Below are 20,817 nucleotides of genomic sequence, written 5' to 3' on the forward strand. Positions count from 1 at the left end.
AATCCGTGAGATGGCGCTTCAAAACGTGCCGCCACTCTGCGGCAACTGTACTGCCAACTGGGCTATTAATTATCGCAGTGTCTATTGCATCAGAGAACTTCAAGCGTACCTCTTCATTCTTAAGTATTTCTGTATCCCATTATTTGCATATTGATTCTTCCAGATTAGTTTCTTACATTTTAGCCTACTCTTCATCATTATTAAAATGTGATCTGATTGTATATCTGCTCTTCGGTACGCCTTATAATCAAATGGCTCTGAGCACTATGGGACTTAACATCTGTGGTCATCAGTCCGCTAGAACTTAGAACTACTTAAACCTAACTAACCTAAGGACATCACACGCATACATGCCCGAGGCAGGATTCGTACCTGCGACCGTAGCGGTCACGCGGTTCCAGACTGAAGCGCGTAGAACCGGCCGGCATCCTTATAATCCACAATCTGATTTCGCAATCTCTGCCTGACCATGATGTAATCTAAATGAAATCTTCTTGTATCTCCTGGCCTTTTCCAAATATACCTCTTGTGATTCTTGAACAGAGCATTCACTATTACTAACTGAAATATATTGCAGAACTCAATTACTGTTTCTCCCCTCTCATTTCTACTACCAAGCCCATATTCTCCGTAGCCCTTTCTTCTACTGCTTCTCCTACAAAAGCAATCCAGTCCCTTATGAATATTAAGTTCTCATCACCTTCTACGTACTGAATTACCCATTCAGTATCGTCATATGCTTTCTCACTTTCTTCATCCTCGGCTTGCGGTGTCGGAATTATACCCGAGCTATTGTCGTCGTTATTGGTCCGCTGGCGATTCTAACGAGAAAAGCCCTATCTGTGAACCATTCACGGTGTCTCACTCTCTGCCCTCCCTCCCTTTTCAGAACGAATCCTACTCCCGCTATAGCATATTCCCCTTTTCAGAACGAATCCTACTCCCACTATAGCATTTTCCTCGGCTGTTGATGTTACCCTAAACTCGTCTGATCAGAAATTCTTGTCTTTCTTCCATTTCACTTCACTGACCCCCACAAAATCTAGATTGAGCCTTAGCAGTTCCCGTTTCAGATTTTGTAGCTTTCCTACCACGTTCACTCTTCTGACATTTCACGCCCCAACTCGTAGAACGTTATGCTTTCATTCGTTATTCAATCTTTTTTTCATGGTCACCTACTCCTTGGCAGATCCCTCTTGCAGATGCGGACGGGGGTCTAGTCCGGAATCTTTTGGCAGTGGACAGATCATTAAGGCACTTCAATTAGAGGCCAGATGTCCTGTGGATACGCATTATCTCTGTTTTAAAGCAGTGGTTTTCATTGGGTTCTGCACCTTCATACCGTTGATCATTGCTTATTCTTTCGCCTTTAGGGCCATTTTCCAACCAGACGGTGAAGAGAATGCTCTGAACCTCTAGCCGCACCTCTGCTCTCTCTAAAAAGACCGTTTGCTAAATGAGGCTGACTTCTTATGCAGATTTTTTTATTCTGATGTATTTTAACGTCTACTTGAATATGGTTCTTGTTCCCGAAACCAGTCTTCAATAAAGCATTATTCACGAAACGCAGAATTTCTTCAAATCTATAATATGTGTGTGCTGTGGACAACTTAAGACATGAGGAGGAAATTCTACATATGGTTGAAGAACAACCCATCGTAAGTACAAGAAGCTCGGCATGTCACTTGGTAACATGACATATGACTGTATATGGCACGTTGCAGGAAGGGTTACTGCATCCTTATCACCAGAGAGTCAGCTTCTTCAAGAGGCGGACTACCCATGAAGAGCACACTTGTAACACCCCACCCATCGCTTATCTGGTTTTGGCGTGTGTTCGCCCCAGCTAATTTACTAACAGATCAACAGAGAGTGCAAAACTGCCGCAATATCGGATAACGCAAAGAAAGTAATAGGGCCCTGTGACTCCTGATCGAACTGCGGTGGCAGTGTTGACATTAATTGATTCAGAATTGATCCCTTTTTTAATTAAAAAAGGGGTGCACATTGATGTTATATTCAGCTATTGAAGCCGGCCAAAGTGGCCGTGCGGTTAAAGGCGCTGCTGTCTGGAACCGCAAGACCGCTACGGTCGCAGGTTCGAATCCTGCCTCGGGCATGGATGTTTGTGATGTCCTTAGGTTAGTTAGGTTTAACTAGTTCTAAGTTCTAGGGGACTAATGACCTCAGCAGTTGAGTCCCATAGTGCTCAGAGCCATTTGAACCATTTTTCAGCTATTGAACACCAGATGCGAATGTTGAACATACAATTAATTAAGAAAGTGATCTGGGGTTTCAACTATTGATTGAAAACAGATGCAGTCGATTAGCACAAATTTATTTTAACTCCCGACCTTCAATCATCACATTACATTACTCTCCCAACAGGCAGTGGGAATAAATTGCGTTTATGTGGAGTAAACCACGATAAATCAAAATTAATTCCTATCGCCTGACACAGGTGTAATGCGAAGTGCGAGAAGAATTCTGCAATACATGGCCTATGAAACCCTCATGGAAACTTTGCCGGCGTGATCCAACAAATTAATCAGTGGCCTAACTCATGCTGGAGCGGGCGCAATATCACCAAATTCAATGTGGCAGGGCAGCATCTTTGTGCGGACGTCGGCCAGCCCCATGGTGCTGCAAGGCTGTGCTCGTCGATTCACTCCTAGCCATCTTGTTCAGTACATAGCTGAATGAAAACTTTCTATCTCCAAGCTCAATCGTTCTGTTTGCTAAGTCATAAGCTGCCGAGATGCTCTCTCTCTCTCAGGCAAGCTGAGTAAAGAACGCCACGTCCACACTCTAGGCAAGTTGGGAACAGAAGATTTCTATGGAGACTTCAAGTCCGCTCTTCGCCTCGGTTTCCCCTCCAGCAAAATCACTTACGCCAATTGCAGCGCAAGTCACGTTAATTACATGCTGCTTCCCAGCACCGACCAATGCCTGGTCTGGGAAGTGAACAAATTCCCACAAAATTTCCCTTCCTCTTGACTTCTGCTATTTAACTCCTCCCAGGCCAGCCATCAAGGTTAGCGTCTGCACAAAACGCCAATTTTTCCGGAATTCTGACTCCCAGGAGAGTACTTCAAATTCCTTGGTCCTACGTTCCCATCGGAGGCTGGCGTATTTCATTCTGTCGCTCTTCACCTGATTTACTTCAGACTCTGCGGACCATGAATTCAGCATGAAGTTGCTATAGTCACGAAGGCGCATATTTTGGCCTCTGTTGACCACTCCACCATAGCTTTGCCCAGCTTTCTCGCATGTTTCACTGAAAACGGGATGACGGACATTTATCAATAGGCATACTGTTTTCCGTCTGCTTCCCGGTATACCAGCATTGGGTCAACCACCCCCTCACTGTCACTCATCTTAAGGCAGCTGGAGGCTGCACCCCGTTACCTCTTTCTCAGAGTTTGAGCTGCCCTAAGCTGCCTATTGTCGCTTCCCTTCGCGCGCCACCACCCAGCCGCAGTCAACTCTGAATACTTCCTTGGGATAAACTAGCCTCCAGTAAATCGATGCGTTTCCATAACGATTCACGTCACGTGAATTATTTTAAAACCATCACTCAACATTAATTATTCCAATACGACCGTACTACACCCTCTACAAGATGCATTGTGCCTTGTCAGTCATTTTTCGTTCAGCCCTACTGTTCGCTCAACGTGAGTTCGGTGTTCTTTAATGACTTCATGTACGGGGCATAGTTCTTGCCATCTTACGTAGCCCCTCTCTTCAAATCAATTTTGTAGTACAGGTGATGACTCCTATGGTGTTACCACCTGTGGTACAAAATTAATATCTCCATAACTGGTATTTTAATCCGTTTGTGTGATTAGTTATGGGCGATTGGTTACCACTGCCTCCTCTCTGATGCAAACTCCCACTCATTCCTGGGGTACCTGCCTTCAGTGACTGTATTTACTACTACAGATGTGGTCATTATTTAGTCTTAATTTTACTTTAATCCATGCCGATTCCTGAGACAATTATTGGTCAGAGTATGCAAAAGAAAACTACAATTATATTACAAAGACACACGTCGCAAAGGCAAAATACACATGTTAAAGCGCCTCTGTGCTTGTAATTTGAATGGCAAGACCAGCAATTATAACTTAAGGTCCATTCACTCTCAGGTATCCATCCCTACTCGACTTAAATTACTAAAAACATGCATGAACAATATTCGTGTAACATTTTGTGAAGTTGATAGTGGTCGCTCTCATTCAATTATATCTGAACGCCCATTTGAAATTTTATAAATAAAGGTTTTTCTGTGTCTCACTGTCTCTGGACGTTTATATTGTGCATAGTGTAAGTGTCATCTTTACACAATTCAACAAGGTCTATCCCAGTCCAGTGTCTGGATTGTGTACACACTTGTACTTGTTTTTATATATATATATATATATATACAGGGTGTTTCAAAAATGACCGGTATATTTGAAATGGCAATAAAACTAAACGAGCAGCGATAGAAATACACCGTTTTTTGCAATATGTTTGGGACAACAGTACATTTTCAGGCAGACAAACTTTCGAAATTACAGTAGTTACAATTTTCAACAACAGATGGCGCTGCGGTCTGGGTAACTCTATAGTACGATATTTTCAACATATCCACCATGCGTAGCAATAATATGGCGTAGTCTCTGAATGAAATTACCCGAAACCTTTGACAACGTGTCTGGCGGAATGGCTTCATATGCAGATGAGATGTACTGCTTCAGCTGTTCAATTGTTTCTGGATTCTGGTGGTACACCTGGTCTTTCAAGTGGCCCCACAGAAAGAAGTCACAGGGGTTCATGTCTGGCGAATAGGGAGGCCAATCCACGCCGCCTCCTGTATGTTTCGGATAGCCCAAAGCAATCACACGATCATCGAAATATTCATTCAGGAAATTAAAGACGTCGGCCGTGCGATGTGGCCGGGCACCATCTTGCATAAACCACGAGGTGTTCGCAGTGTCGTCTAAGGCAGTTTGTACCGCCACAAATTCACGAAGAATGTCCAGATAGCGTGATGCAGTAATCGTTTCGGATCTGAAAAATGGGCCAATGATTCCTTTGGAAGAAATGGCGGCCCAGACCAGAACTTTTTGAGGATGCAGGGACGATGGGACTGCAACATGGGGCTTATCGATTCTCCATATGCGCCAGTTCTGTTTATTGACGAAGCTCTTGGTTCAAATGGCTCTGAGCTCTATGGGACTCAACATCTTGGGTCATAAGTCCCCTAGAACTTAGAACTACTTAAACCTAACTAACCTAAGGACATCACACACACCCATGCCCGAGGCAGGATTCGAACCTGCGACCGTAGCAGTCCCGCGGTTCCGGACTGCAGCGCCAGAACCGCTAGACCACCGCGGCCGGCTATTGACGAAGCCGTCCAGGTAAAAATAAGCTTCGTCAGTAAACCAAATGCTTCCCACATGCATATCGCCGTCATCAATCCTGTGCACTATATCGTTAGCGAATGTCTCTCGTGCAGCAATGGTAGTGGCACTGAGGGGTTGCCGCGTTTGATTTTTTATGGATAGAGGTGTAAACTCTGGCGCATGAGACGATACGTGGACGTTGGCGTCATTTGGACCGCAGCTGCAACACAGCGAACAGAAACCCGAGGCCGCTGTTGGATCACCTGCTGCACTAGCTGCGCATTGCTCTCTGTGGTTGCCGTACGCGGTCGCCCTACCTTTCCAGCACGTTCATCCGTCACGTTCCCAGTCCGTTGAAATGTTTCAAACAGATCCTTTATTGTATCGCTTTTCGGTCCTTTGGTTACATTAAACCTCCGTTGAAAACTTCGTCTTGTTGCAACAACACTGTGTTCTAGGCGGTGGAATTCGAACACCAGAAAAATCCTCTGTTCTAAGGAATAAACCATGTTGTCTACAGCACACTTGCACGCTGTGAACAGCACACGCTTACAGCAGAAAGACGACGTACAGAATGGCGCACCCACAGACTGCGTTGTGTTCTATATCTTTCACATCACTTGCAGCGCCATCTGTTGTTGAAAATTGTAACTACTGTAATTTCGAAAGTTTGTCCGCCTGAAAATGTACTGTTGTCCCAAGCATATTGCAACAAATGGTGTATTTCTATCGCTGCTCGTTTAGTTTTTATTGCCGTTTCAAATGAAACACCCTGTATATATATATATATATATATATATATATATATATATATATATATATATATATATATAACACAACCAAATGACAAGAATCATTGCGTATTGAGCAACCACTGTTGTGCATTTGTAACAAGGTATAAGTATGAAATCTTATTCTAACACAAAGAGACGTGGCATGACAAATATATGACGTTTTAACAAATGGCACATTTATAAAATCATAACCTTCTTATAACATAATTCACAAACAGAACAAATGAGTACTTTACGTTCGTTGAGGCGCATGTTATTCATTTGAATTCACACTGACACACTCACACACACGGCACAAGTTTTTTGCAGGAACGGAAGTGACGTTAGTTCTGACTAGCAAGTTGAGGGATGGCTAACGGCTGAGAAGAGAGCAACGTCGATTACCGAGATGGCGCCACAGGCACCCACATCTTCTTGAGGCACGATGGCTCTCACCTAAGAGCTCGTTGTTGACGCCTTGTCCGACAGACACAAGACCCCATCGGTGCATGTATGGTCGTGACCTCTCGCAGCTCAGCCACAGGTCATTGCTCCTTCTATAGACGCTTTAGGGCAAGGCAGGGACCGTGATGAGACGAGAGCCTATTTTTAGCTCAGGTCCTCAAAGTTGGTGACATTAGGCACAAAAGGTCAGCTGGGCTGTCGCTCCACCTGACGTGGCGAACAACAAATATAGAAACTTTCTTGGACCTTTTCATTGCTGCCCCCGATGCGCACCGTACAGAGACCAGGACCGACTACTTTGCGTACACAGAGGTGCTGGATGTCAGCTCTCCTTGGCTGCTGAGTTGACCACCGGCCCCGTCGATTCAGGGCGTGGTCTGCATGCCATCACCATCATCAGATGTGTGCTCCCCTCGTTGTTGTCGTCCTCATTCCTTGTCAGCTCGTGTGTGATGTGCCAGGTGTCGTAGCTTCAACTCCCTCTTGCTCAGTTACGCCACCTTAATACACTAAGACAACTAATTTTAGTACATGGAAAGTGCTCACGTTTAACCATCAGTACCATACTTTCTTTTTACATTTGATTGAAGACAATGAAATTGTCTCATAACAAAAGGAATGATTTTCTTGTTTGTAAATCAGCTTCAGGATCAATTAAAATAGAAATGTAACAAAACTTTTTATACATAAACATAAAAAATGTACAAGACAAGTTGCTTCACAGTCATTCATACACACAAAATCAAGGGATAGGAATTCAAGATTATCTGGACAGGATTCCATCACCATTTCTAACTAACAATTCCTGCGACTAACACAGTGTTGGCCAACCCGACTACATATCTACTATTTACTACTTTTTATCTCCAATCTTGTTTTTTTTCTGAATTCCCTTATGTGGCAGACGTCCTTCTTATTGTGCCTGCGAACATGTATAAAATACAACAAACTTATACATGTCAGTCTTACCAAGATTTTTGTTGGAAGTTTGGATAGCGTCCTTTATCGTGTTCTATTGCGACACCTCTCCTCTATCTTCTTCCCGTTTTCTCCTTTTCTCATGAATGGTTTTATGAGGCCTGTGAACATGTTTCGGATTAGCAATGTCACAATGGCACAACACAAATATAGCTCAATGCTCACACTCGCAGTTGGTACACTATCTTGGTATCAACAAGTGTTTCTGGCGTATTAATACTGCTGTTCGCTCTGTAAATGACTACATCCGGTTCATTTTAATATGCACTGGGTGCGCTAATTCACGCAACTGCGCGTTGCTGTCCACCTCTTACGAATTCAGGGGCATACGAGACGCGTCGATGCGTCCTAGTAACGACCTACGGGACTGGCCACCTTAAGTGTGTTCCCCAATGACGGAGATACAATTACGGCGAACCTTCCTGTTACTTACAGAGTCCCTAATCTATCTTTTTTTTTAGGGGTACGCCCAGAAATACCTGTTTTCCATTCTTTAGTCATGTGTTTTTACAAAATAATCTAGTGCACTTCACTTTCACAACATCGAAAGGCGAGATATCATTATTAATAATAAAACGCTAAATACAGGCACATATAAACGAGACATTCTACCACTCAGATCCGTACATACACAAACAAACAAAACAGTTTAACAAAAATCCTTGCCGGCCGGTGTGGCCGTGCGGTTAAAGGCGCTTCAGTCTGGAACCGCGTGACCGCTACGGTCGCAGGTTCGAATCCTGCCTCGGGCATGGATGTGTGTGTTGTCCTTAGGTTAGTTAGGTTTAATTAGTTCTAAGTTCTAGGCGACTGATGACCTCAGAAGTTAAGTCGCATAGTTCTCAGAGCCATTTGAACCATTTTGAGCCAAAAATCCTTATTGGTTCATATGGCTCTGAGCACTACGGGACTTAACTTCTGAGGTTATCAGTCCCCTAGAACTTAGATCTACTTGAACCTAACTAACCTAAGGACATCACACACATTCATGCCCGAGGCAGGATTCGAACCTGCGACCGTAGCGGTCACACGGCTCCAGACTGTAGCGCCTAGAACCGCTCGGCCACTCCGGCCGGCAAAAATCCTTATTCTAAGCCTATATTTACTACTTACAATTCCATGTCGACCTCTTCCTGGTTGTTATTTTTGTAACCATTATTCCTGTTCCTTCCCGATTGCTCATTACCGTCCCAGGTCCTTTGTGATTTACTATGTTGCACCGGAGAGTGTTGCTCTTTTTCCGTGTATCTTCTTTTCGAGTTGCCATTACTCTTATCTTATTTGTGGCTGTTGTAGTTCGGTACTGGCCTACTATCCCACTGGGGTCCATTATTGCGACGGTTGTTATTTTGTTCACGCTGTCGGCGTTTCTCTCGCGCCTGTTCTTCTTGAAATGCGAATTCCAGTTCGCGCAGAATTCCCTTAAATACCTCAGTATCGCTACCACAACGACCGGCAAGTGATTGTTGATACGAGATGGGAAGTTTCATGCATCATAATCTGATGATTTCCGCACCGCTACATGGGTTGTCTAGGTACTGGTTCCTTTTTGTCATATTTTCAAAAAATTTGAGCGGACTCTGGTCATCATCATCATCAGTTATCTGCTATATTAGCAGGTCCTTTGCCTCTCCATTTTCTGCGATCCATTGCTTCCTTCTTAAGGCTGCTGTATGTTGTACCGTCCATCATGTCATCCAGTATCTAGAATCTCTTCCTTCCTCGCTTCCTTTCCCTTCTACATAACCTTCTAAAACTGTTTTTATCAGTCCGTCATTCTTTCTTAATATATGCCCAATCCAATTTCTTTTTCTTCTCTTTATTACATCTAGTAACTGCCTTTTCTCTCCCACTCTTCTCAGTACCTCTTCATTTTTTACTCTGTCCATCCAACTTATTCCTTCCATCTTCCGCCATGTCCAGATCTCAAAAGCCTCCAGCCTTTCTCTGTCTTTTTTCCTCATAGTCCATGTTTCAGCGCCATATAGAAGAACACTCCATACAAGACATTTTATGAGTCTCTTTCTGAGTTCCCTGTCCATACCGCTGCAGAAGATTCTCCTTTTCTTATAAAACGCCTCTTTTGCCATTGCTATCCTTGTTTTAATTTCTGTGGTGCACTTCCAGTCGGTGTCTATCCTGCTTCCAAGATACTTAAAATTTTGCACCTGTTCTAGTGTTTCTCCATTCAGCACAATTTTTATTTCCTTATTTCCTCCTATTGCCAATACTTTTGTTTTATTTGTGTTAATTTTCATTCCATATTTTTTTCCGTTAGTTGCAATGGTGTCCACCAAATCCTGTAATTCTTTTTCCCCTGTGGCTAGAAGGACCATGTCATCAGCAAATCTCAAGCACCCTACTCTTCTTCCTCCAATTTCTACTCCTTTGTCATCTAATGAGCATATGGACTCTGGTACCCTGCCCCTTCCATATCTCGGGACATCATAATTTCTTGTTTGCCCTGTTGTGACTTGGCAAGACAACCAAACCACTAGGAGGAAGCCGAAAGGCACGCGTTTAAGCTCACGCAGGCTGGCGTGAGGTCTGGAACAGTTAAAGGAGTTGAGTCTAGTAAAAAAAAGTGCGTAGCTTCTGGAATACTTAACTTTAATCCATAATTGGTAAACATCTCTCTGACGGTACATGCATCACAAGATAAATAGCAAATGATAATGGTGCCTTGCTAGGTCGTAGCAAATGACGTAGCTGAAGGCTATGCTAACTATCGTCTCGGCAAATGAGAGCGTAATTTGTCAGTGAACCATCGCTAGCAAAGTCGGCTGTACAACTGGGCCGAGTGCTAGGAAGTCTCTCTAGACCTGCCGTGTGGCGGCGCTCGGTCTGCAATCACTGATAGTGGCGACACGCGGGTCCGACGTATACTAACGGACCGCGGCCGATTTAAAGGCTACCACCTAGCAAGTGTGGTGTCTGGCGGTGACACCACAGATCCTTTCTTGGGTTTCTTTAGACCAATACTTGCCCAAGAAGGCATTTTTGAATTCTTCGAACGAGACGCTCGTCTTCGCTACATTTCTCATGTACTCAGCGGTCGCGCCCTTCATATGGGAGCACACACAATCCACCGGGTACATCAATGGCCAGTGTGGGGGCAAAGATAACTCAAATTGTCCCATAAAAGTTTTTGGATGCCAGCTATTACCTTCGTCCTTGTAGTGATGGGACTTCCGGATTGATACAAAATGCTTGTAGTCAAACCGGTCATCATTCCAGTTATCATTTCGCCCGTTCTTACGATTCGTATGAACTTCGGGACGTGGACTAATTCGTTCCGGCACGCTATCGTCATCTCTCCCCCTCTGTACGTTCGACAGTTGTTCGGTACATCTAATCAGCCGACAGCAATTGTGCTCACTGGACTGCTGCGCGCTGTCCGTGTTTACCTCGGTCGTTGCCTCAGAGCTGTGAATCAAAGCGTGGCTCCCGTTGCTTATAGTGTCAACTTTGTCACGCCGTGAGGCGGTTATCTGTGTTCCGCCAAGTGACGGTTCAGTCGACGCAATAATTACACCCTTCTCCTTTCCTGATGTCTGTGTAATGAGACGTTTTACCTCGTCCTCTAAATGTCTTTTTAATATCGCCACCTCCTCTTTCCACATCTCGTTAGGCCCGATGTCCGGTTGCTCTTGTTGCTTTTCTTCGACACGTTTTATCCGGCTTTGTAGCCTTGATAACGTGACCTTTCCTACTTTTGCTGTGCTTTGCGTGCAGTCCCGAGTTTCTCTCGCTATTTTCCTTGCACGTTTCGCAATAAATTTGGCTTCAATTGCTGTTCGTTTGATGATGGCAATCTCTTTCTCTATTTTGACGCCGAGATTCTTTACCTCCTCTTTTACTTCCCTATGAACTTCTGTGAGCCTATAGTTCAGCTTCGAATTCGCCTTTTTAATTTCGGAATTAAGGTTGGCGCTCTGCTCTAAGTTCACCGTTTGCATCTGTTGCAACAGGACCGTAATATTTTTGAGAGTAGCCGCATTTTGTTCCTCGTTCTTTTGTGGTTGAAAATGCATCTCTTCTCCTCTGTTCTGAGGAACCCTTCGATATCTAGACAAGTACCGTCTCCTCGCCCCCGTCGACTCACTTGTGAATGAATCATTTGATAATGGTCGGACACCGTTTTGTTCGAACACACTCTGGCTTCTTAGGCTGGATCTTCGATACTTATGGATTAATCCTGTACTCCCTGCGTCCCCCGAGACCTCAGTATCACTGCCTGAATCAACGTCCTTGCTGTTCAGCGGACTAAACCGGTCGTGAGACCCAGTTTCACGAAGTTGCAACTCATGTTCGTCACGCTCATCGGTAGAGCTTTCGCTACTATCACCCATGTTCTCCCGAGTAACAATCTGATTATATTCTGCCGTTGTCTTGGGTTTTCCCCTCGTTATCAATTGCACTTTTATGTTACACGAAAATTCAGAACCCAGGTATCCCTTACACTCAATAATTAGATAACACAAACATATATCAGGACACAAATTGATACACTGGGTGTGAGCAGTGACCCGACAAACAGTTCATGAGGACTTCCCCCTAAAAGACCAGTACCAATGATTGTGTTCCGTGTGCTCAGCATCGGCTTATTACGGCACTGCATATCATAAGTACTCCAACAAGTCACAAATATAATGCATAGGGACCTATAAATGTCAATTTGAAAGGACAGCGCATGAAGAAGACAATGTAACTTATTGTAACTAATGCTACCCGTTTTCAATTAACAATGGCTAAGCAAGGCAAAAAGGCTAGTACCAATGATTGTTCTCACGTGAATTACTTTAAAACCATCTCCCAACATTAATTATTCCAATACGTCCATACTATACCCTCTACAAGATGCATTGTGGCTTGTCAGTGATTTTTTGTTCAGCCCTACTGTTCGCTCAACGTGAGTTCGGTGATCTTTAATGACTTCATGTAAGGGGCATAGTTCTTGCCATCTTACACACTCTTCACCTGGCCCTTGGAACACTGTAAAAACAACACAGAGTGTAAAAGCTTCTGACAGATTGATACTGTATGCCCAAACTAGATCTAGGCGCTACATTCGGGAACCGCGCGACCGCTACGGTCGCAGGATCGAATCCGGCCTCGGGCAGGGATGTGTGTGACGTCCTTAGGTTAGTTAGGTTTAAGTAGTTCTGAGTTCTAGGGGACTGATGACCGCAGCAGTTAAGTCCCATAGTGCTCAGAGCCATTTGAACCATTTTGAACCCAACCTAGAATCGAACTTTACCTTTTCACAGGCAAGTTCTCTACCAACTGAGCTACCCAAGCAGGTATCACGACCTGTCCTCACAGCTTTACATCCCCTCCTACCTGAGGGTCAAAATTAAATTGATGACGGTAGATCCCAAACTGAGTATATTGAGATAAGGGCCTCCTGGTCAGAAACGAACTTCTTTTTTCTATTTACGCAAACAAATTTGACCTACTTGTATTTACTTATTATGCTCTCATGCTTTTTAGAATTATTGTAATTCCAAATATATTGTTGAAGCTATTTCTGTTGGCATCCTGGAGGAGAGTACTATTTTAGCGTTTGAAGTAGGACCAACTGTCACAGTGCGATGTGTCTGGGCAAGTCGAGCGAAAGCAAGAATGACGTGATGACGGTATAAAGGCGAGTCGAAGCCCTGTGGCATTTGTGAAGTCCTCAGGCGGAGTATTCTGTTGGGATAGAAAGATCTTAATCTCTCTGACGGGGCGCTCTGTGGGAAGGACGAGCCTATCCAGTGTTCAGAAACAATGCCATCTAATTTACAATATCTCTTTCCTTTTTATTACAACACTACCATCCTGGAAAATGAAGAATTGTTTGGGCTGTGAAAGGTCGCTTCCATTGGAAACAGAGCCCGGACTCGTTAAAAGTGCGGGAATAAGGTGTAGAAAAAGGGGTAAACTGAACGAAGGTCCAAGGAATCCGTACTATAACATATTGTCTTTCCCGCACTCCAGGAACGAAGCTGACAGTCGGCGAAGGCAGCCGGACCTGTCACTGTGCTGTGGCCGCCCCACGCCTCCGTCTGACAACAGGGCGGTAGCTGGATCGTAGCCTACGGCATTTGGAGCCCACAACTAATAGTAACGGGTAGCGTGTGTGACGTCACCATGTTTGTACCGTGCCAGGGCGAGTGCTGCGCGTCGTCCCACTGTAATCTTGGAATAACAGTGGGTTAAAGCCAATACTTTTAACTTTCTTTCTCCGAAAACTGCGTATCAGTTCCGAGATCCTCTGCAAGAACCAATACTCTGATATGATAATGCAAATATTAAAGGGGTACGGATAGGCTGGAAACATCCAGAGCTTAAACAATGTAAAATTTGTTCATAGAAAAGTTCCCTTTTCTCAGTAACTATTCGGAATAATAAATTGTTCAAGAAAAAATGTCACCTGTAGGTTACCCATTTCTGACCGCTTTAACATGTGGAGTGTGAAAGTATTGATTAGCGTAGAGGCAATGGTTATTTTTGTGAAAAGTGGACATAATAATCTGTCTACTCTTTTTAGGTATGTGAGGCACTAACGTCTTTCAGATTTACAAAAATGAAAATCCCTTTGTTAAAATATACGCACAACGCCCCACCAATGAGTACAGCCTGTAATTTTGAACGAATTGTAGCAAATAGGAACTGGGAAAACGTACAATTTCATCTTAAAAAATACAGTTGTCAGTGCATTCTTGCTCCATATAATGGAGCTGCTTCTTGCATTTCATCTTGAAATTTTCTTTTCTCTGCTCATCTGCACTGTCTTCCCTTTGTTTCAAGGTTTCTAACAGGTCTCTCTGATGGTCTATGTCTTTCTTTCGCTAATTTGAACAGTTGTTCTACTGTGAAACAACCAACAGATTGTATCAGTCTTTTCACGACTTTACACATTGCAACATTTCTTTCATTGAAAACGTTACCACTGCAGCAAAGACACCAAAATAGAGTCTAATAGTTGACACAAACACTGTTTGCTACTTCTGGCCCAGATTATGCTGTTGATGGATTTGTTAGGATTCTCAGTGAGGCCATGAAGACACTTCTTCACTAGTCTTAAATCTGACTAATGTTTGAAAGATCCTTTCAAGACCTCTATTGTAACATAAAGTACAGCTGGTTTGTGAATAAATTTCCCACCATTTTGCTCTGATCACTTCCTGGAGATTGTAGGCTATGAATGGGCGTATCATCCATTGAAGACAGTTGAAACAAAACTGTCCATACAGCTTTTCTCATGTCTGCTACTCTAATAAAATTTTGAGTGAATACCATGCCATAATAGTTTTGAGTTTAATTTGTGACAAATTCTAAGAGTCTATTCTTACCATCTAATATCTGCCATCTAGCCCATGGATGCAGTTTTCAGTTGTCGGAGCCTCATATTCACTTTTGTACATGACTATGCACTCCAGTTTAGTGATAGTTACATTTTCACCATATGACTTCTCTTTCTCAACTGATGTGAAAGCTTTTGGATACCCAATCCCTAAATAATTGCCCTTGGATGCGGGTGATACAAAAAATAAAATTTCTGTCTGAGAACTGTCAAATGTACATAGTCACAACCGCGCAGTTTAAAATGAATGAAAATTTTAAATGAGGGAATAAATATTTTTATTTAAATGAACCAATAAATAAGAAACAAGGCAATAATATATGTGCATCATATACTGTTTCAAAGGGAGAATTTCAAAGATTAAGACCAATGAAGAAAACAAAAATGGAAAACTTCAAGAGCTCAAACTACCCTCAACCCCCTAGTTACTTGAGAAATGGTGTCAACTTCCTAATGCAATGGAAAAAGATTAGTTTCCTCTGAAGACATAAGAAAACTTACATTTAACGCATTTTATTGTTTGCTACCTGCGACCAACAGTAGTCACTCATTGTATATGGTTTCAGCATTTCGGTACGCCGCAAATATTTGTTAATAGATAAGTTTCAGGCAGAGCTTTAGACTAGGTTCCTTGCATGTTACTTTGTGTCGGTTTAGCAGTTCTTAGGATCTGAGAAGATGAAAATAACGAGAGCATTGAAAATGATGGTGGAGCAGCAGCTGGAGTGTAGCCTCCCATTCTTGCACCAGTGCCTGTCGGAGCTCATTAAGTGTCGTACGGGTTTGAGGACATGCAGCGATACGTCGACCGAGAGCATCCCAGACGTGCTCGATGGGGTTTAGGTCTGGAGAACAGGGACGCCACTGCATTCGCCTGATATCTTCTGTTTCAAGGTACTCCTCCACGATGGCAGCTCGGTCCTGCCGTGCGTTATCACCCATCAGGCGGAAGGTGGGACCCACTGCACCCCTGAAAAGGCGGACATACTGGTGCAAAATAATGTCCCGATACACCTGACCTGTTCCTCTGTCAAAGACATGCGGGTGTGTACGTGTACCAATCATCATCCCACTCCTGACCATTAAGCCACCACCTCCATACATGTCCCTTTCAAGGACATTAAGGGGTTGGTAACTGGTTCCTGGTTCACACCAGATGAAAAACCGGCAAGACCCACTGTTCAGACTGCACCTGGACTCGTCCGTGAACATAACCTGGAACCACTCTTCCAATGACCATGTACTGTGTTCTTGACATCAGGATTTACGGGCCCTCATGTGACAAGGGGTTAGTGGAATGCAGCTTGCAGGTCTCCGGGCGAATAAACCATGTCTGTTCAGTCGTCTGTAGACTGTGTGTCTGGAGACAACTGTTCCAGAGGCTGCGGTAAGGCCTGAGCAAGGCAGTACTCTGAGGCCGTCTGCGGGCACTGATGGTGAGATATCGGTCTTCTTGTGGTGTTGTACACTGTGGACGTCCCGTGCTATAGCGCCTGCACACGTTTCCTGTCTGCTGGAATCGTTGCCATAATCTTGAGATCACACTTTGTCACACACAGAGTACCCGTGCTACGACCTGCTGTGTTTGACCAGCCTCCAATCGCTCTAGTATTCTGCCTCTCATAACGTCAACAATATGTGTTCTTTGAGCCATTTTCAACCCAGTCACTGTTAGCACGTCTGAAAACGTCTGCACACTTGCTCGCTGCACCGTACTGACATGCACCAACATACATCTGCGTATGTGGACTGCTGCCAGCGCCGCCGTGCGATGACCGCAGGTCAAAAGCATCGCATGGTCATACCCAGAGGTGAATTAAACCTGCAAAACGCCCACCAGAGCGTTGTTTCACCATGTATCAGCATTATCCTTAATTTATGAGCATGGGTGTATTTCAGACACATTCAACAATCATTGACTGTGGCTTTTAAATGCATGGAAGATCTCGATACCGCAACGAAATTAACACCTTCAGTCGGTGTCTTTTGAATTAAATATTGGTTTCCCGTGGGTCTTGCACGAAGCCGAGCGTTCCTGAAGTGTGACGGAGAAGCCCCTTAGTGTGACGTCACAAGTTCGTTGCAGGGCCCGTTTAACTCGTTGGCCTCAAGGCAAAGGCCTTCTTTCGAGGAGGCCTCTTCTGGAAACTGGTCGCATTTGTTGACTTCGTTGGCCACAGTTGAAAGGTTGCTAATTGTGCTAATATTCCTTAAAGATCTCCCTTTCATACTACATTGGTAGACGAATGGCTAGGAAAAACGACTGTGATTTGCGTTACCTAGCGAGCAAGTTGGTGCACTCTGGCCGCAACTAACATTTTTTACATTTTTCCTGACATATGGGTCATCCAAATTCGGGTGGTAGTAACTTAGTGGGAGAGCATACTGAAGAAGGTGTAAGAAGCGTTCTCTTAGAACCTAGAACTTCAGATGCACAATCACTGTTTTCGGGAAGCCTTACATTGGTACCTGAGTGCCGCTGTCTACCCTATTGATCGAGGCGCGGACAAAAACGGGGCAGGGTTGTTCGTAAGTGTATGACCAGCATTTCAGTAGAAGCGTTTATATTGATAGCCATATTAATTTCTAAATTTAGCATCTCATTTTTAAAGGGAATAAAAGTCTAGAATGTGGGAAGATATTATAACAGATTAGAAGTTTTGTTTAGCACAGGGTACTTTTCAGCTGCGTTCCTGAAGGTCAGACCACGTGGTTTGTGGCCTGATTGTCTGTAGAAAACGTTCCAGCCAGGGAAAGACGGCCTCTCCAAGTCTGACCACACCTGTTGCTGACAACAAACTGGACATAGTCGTAAGTCCTGAGGTGAAACCGGTAAACCATAGCCAGTTGAGGGCAGGCAAGGCAGGGGATGAATTATGCTCCTCTACAAAAAAACTAAAAGAATGTACGACACAGGTGGAGACGACAGAAAGATGAAGATACAGCGCTCCCTCCATTTATATACTCCTAGAGCCGTAGTCTGCAGACGTGTGTTAACAACAGTGTTAGAGCTAAGTGAAGTACTGTTTGTGCGAAGTGGAATTTTTCGATTGTATACCGTATAATTGTGAATGTGTAAAGTTGCGAAAGTTTGTTGCTATTACAGTTGTTAATGGCACGCCACATATAGTTCTGAAATTTTTAGGGAAGGGCTTTTTAGATCATGTATTTACCTGATATATAATTTATTGTAAGTTATAATAAAACGATGTACCAAGTAATGACCTAAATAAGGTATATAATTTTTTAAATAAGGTAATAGTGGTAGAGTGTAAATGCACTAAGAACCATTGATCGAAAAATATAACACAAAATATATGGGCCAATGAGGGAGGAATAAGGCTGGAGAATACGGTACAATGCTAAATTACAAGAGTTAACACAAGGTAGGGAGATAGTAAAATGTGTGATATCACAGCGAATACGATGGCTAGGACACGTGGAGAGAATGTCAGAGGATAGAATTCCAAAGAATATGATGAAAGCTGTCATCTATTCAGCTAGGTGAAAAGGGGACTTAGAAGAAGGTGGATTGACGAGGTAATAATGGATGTCAGCAATATGGGAGTCCGGGGGGGGGGGGGGGGGGGAAGAGCAGCAAATAACCGAGAAGTGTGGAGGAAGATCGTTCAAGAAGCCAAGGCTCACCAAGGGCTGTAGCGTTACTTAACAAGAAGAAGAAGAAGTGATAATATTATTTTGGAGATCATGGATATTTGTTATGTTTGAGAGGGGAGGAGGCGAACAAAATGTAAATAATATTAATATAATATTGTTTTGGAAATCTTAGACAACGGTTTTTTCTGGGGGATGGGGTGGGGAGGCGGACGGGACAAAATGATATTCCAAACTTGTCATACTCTTTAATCGGGTACCATCGTTCAGAGGACAATTATTGAGACTTGAAATGACTTGACTTCAACGACAAATTATTATTGTCAAAGTAAATGAATAGCAGTTTTTTGGCATTTATATCGTATTTTCATCCTCTACTTTGGCTAAATTCAAATACTGGAAGACGCTAGCGCCATTACGGTCTTCTTCTGGAACCTGCTAAATCAAGAAGAGTGAGATGAGATTAGCATCAAGACGCAAATTAGAAATCAAGCACTTGATTTTTCGCAGTCGTCACCATAAAGACACAGTAAGTAACTATGAGTAAATCAAAGCTGCCTACGGCTCTAACGAACCCCTAGAGGTTTGCAATTTGCACGTAGCTAGGAATATGATACAAAAACATGGGCTCGTCCGGGATTTGAACCCGGGACCTCTCGCACCCTAAGCGAGAATCATACCCCTAGACCAACGAGCCGCTCGTGAGATAAAGAGCCTTTCTCTTGCGTGAGGCGCAGCGAGGCGGTCCAGCTGCGCGCAGAACGCGACGCGAGCTCTGCGGCTCCTGTGTTCCAATCTGGCCGCCTCTCGCGAAGCAATCCGCAGCTGTGCCGCACACGTGTACAGGAGGGGCTCACGTGCTGCAAGTCTGGCAGCTTTCAGCCAAGGCTGCCTGCTTTCATAGTTGCGTGGCGCATTCGAAATTGTTGGACTTCAGCAAGTAAAATGACTTCACAAGCAGAGAAGAGAAGCAAGTTGGCATCACACAGTAATGATAAAGCTAACTTAATTGCAAACTGCAGCATTATCCGACAAAACTAGCATTTTTCTCCTGTCTGCTCAAACGTTAGATGAGGAAGGAGATTGATAGTTGACATCGCATCGCTTTCGGCACAGTTTGGACATGAAACAAAAGCCCGCATTAGAGTCTCTGAGGAACTATGAGAATACCCGTCTTAAAAATGCAAGCCTAACGCGAGAGCATTAAATTGTATTGTCTCATTTTCGTCTACACTTTGTCTTTTGAAATGACACCAATTCACATAAATTTCTGTAGTTTCTCTCCTAGCGACACCGTATGCTAAAAAAGTAAAGTCGTATGGCGTGGTTGGCTGGCAGATGTGGATGGAGGTTCAGCCGACTAATTGGAAAGCATTGTCCTATACTTCGTGCACACTGGCACCTTTTGTTATGTGATTCGTATGTTAAGTGTATCTGATACGTGCAGAAGACTGTAATCGGTGTGTGTAGTGTGATGCCGGCCGGTGTAGCCGAGCGGTTCTAGACGCTTCAGTCTGGAAACGCGCCACCGCTACGGTCGCAGGTTCTTATCCTGCCTTGGGCATGTATGTGTGTGATGTCCTTAGGTTAGTTAGGTTTAAGTAGTTCTAAGTTCTAGGGGACTCATGACCTCAAATGTTTAGTCCCATAATGGTCAGAGCCATTTGAACCATTTGTAGTGTGGAGTTATGTTTGCGTTATCAGAGGAGGGAGAAGGTGCCAGCACTAAAGGAGACGTCGAGCATAACGTTCCCACCCGATGAGTGGATCACCACCACCAACAGTGTCACGTGTCCCCACGTGAGGGGAGCTGAGGTTATTGCATTTACACTGGATTACTTACTCGTCAACACTAAACTGTTGACGAGCGAGCGCAGCCACGGGTAACAGCTAGTTAACAATAAACAAAATAATACAAGCATTCGAACATTATGTTTGTGTTGTTCATCTACTGAACCACAATCACAAATAGCTAATAATGAAAATAATGTAATTCCAGGAGTAATGCCAAACGAGCACATGAAAACTATTCGGGGTATAAAGCGAGTTATGATCCCGAAAATTTCAGAATTACATTCGAAGTAATTACTGTACTAGAAAAAGTAATACATAATCAACTAGCTTAGCTGTAATTGTAATAGCTGTAATGTGTAAAACATTCACTATTATAAGGCAAAAACATTGAAATTTATTTAAGCAGAAGAGCAAATTGGTATTATAAGTGGATGTAGAACGTTGAATCATT

The 20,817-nt window shown here is 43.7% G+C and overlaps 1 non-coding gene across 1 annotated transcript; it reads right to left on the minus strand.

Annotated features, from left to right (window-relative positions):
- Window positions 1-19,197: 19,197 nt before the first annotated feature.
- Trnap-agg lies at window positions 19,198-19,269 on the minus strand. Its single transcript has one exon. It is a non-coding gene; the product is annotated as a tRNA-Pro (tRNA).
- Between the last annotated feature and the right edge of the window lie 1,548 nt (window positions 19,270-20,817).

Source organism: Schistocerca americana, chromosome 2, assembly GCF_021461395.2.
Source record: "Schistocerca americana isolate TAMUIC-IGC-003095 chromosome 2, iqSchAmer2.1, whole genome shotgun sequence".
Classification (NCBI taxonomy): domain Eukaryota; kingdom Metazoa; phylum Arthropoda; class Insecta; order Orthoptera; family Acrididae; genus Schistocerca; species Schistocerca americana.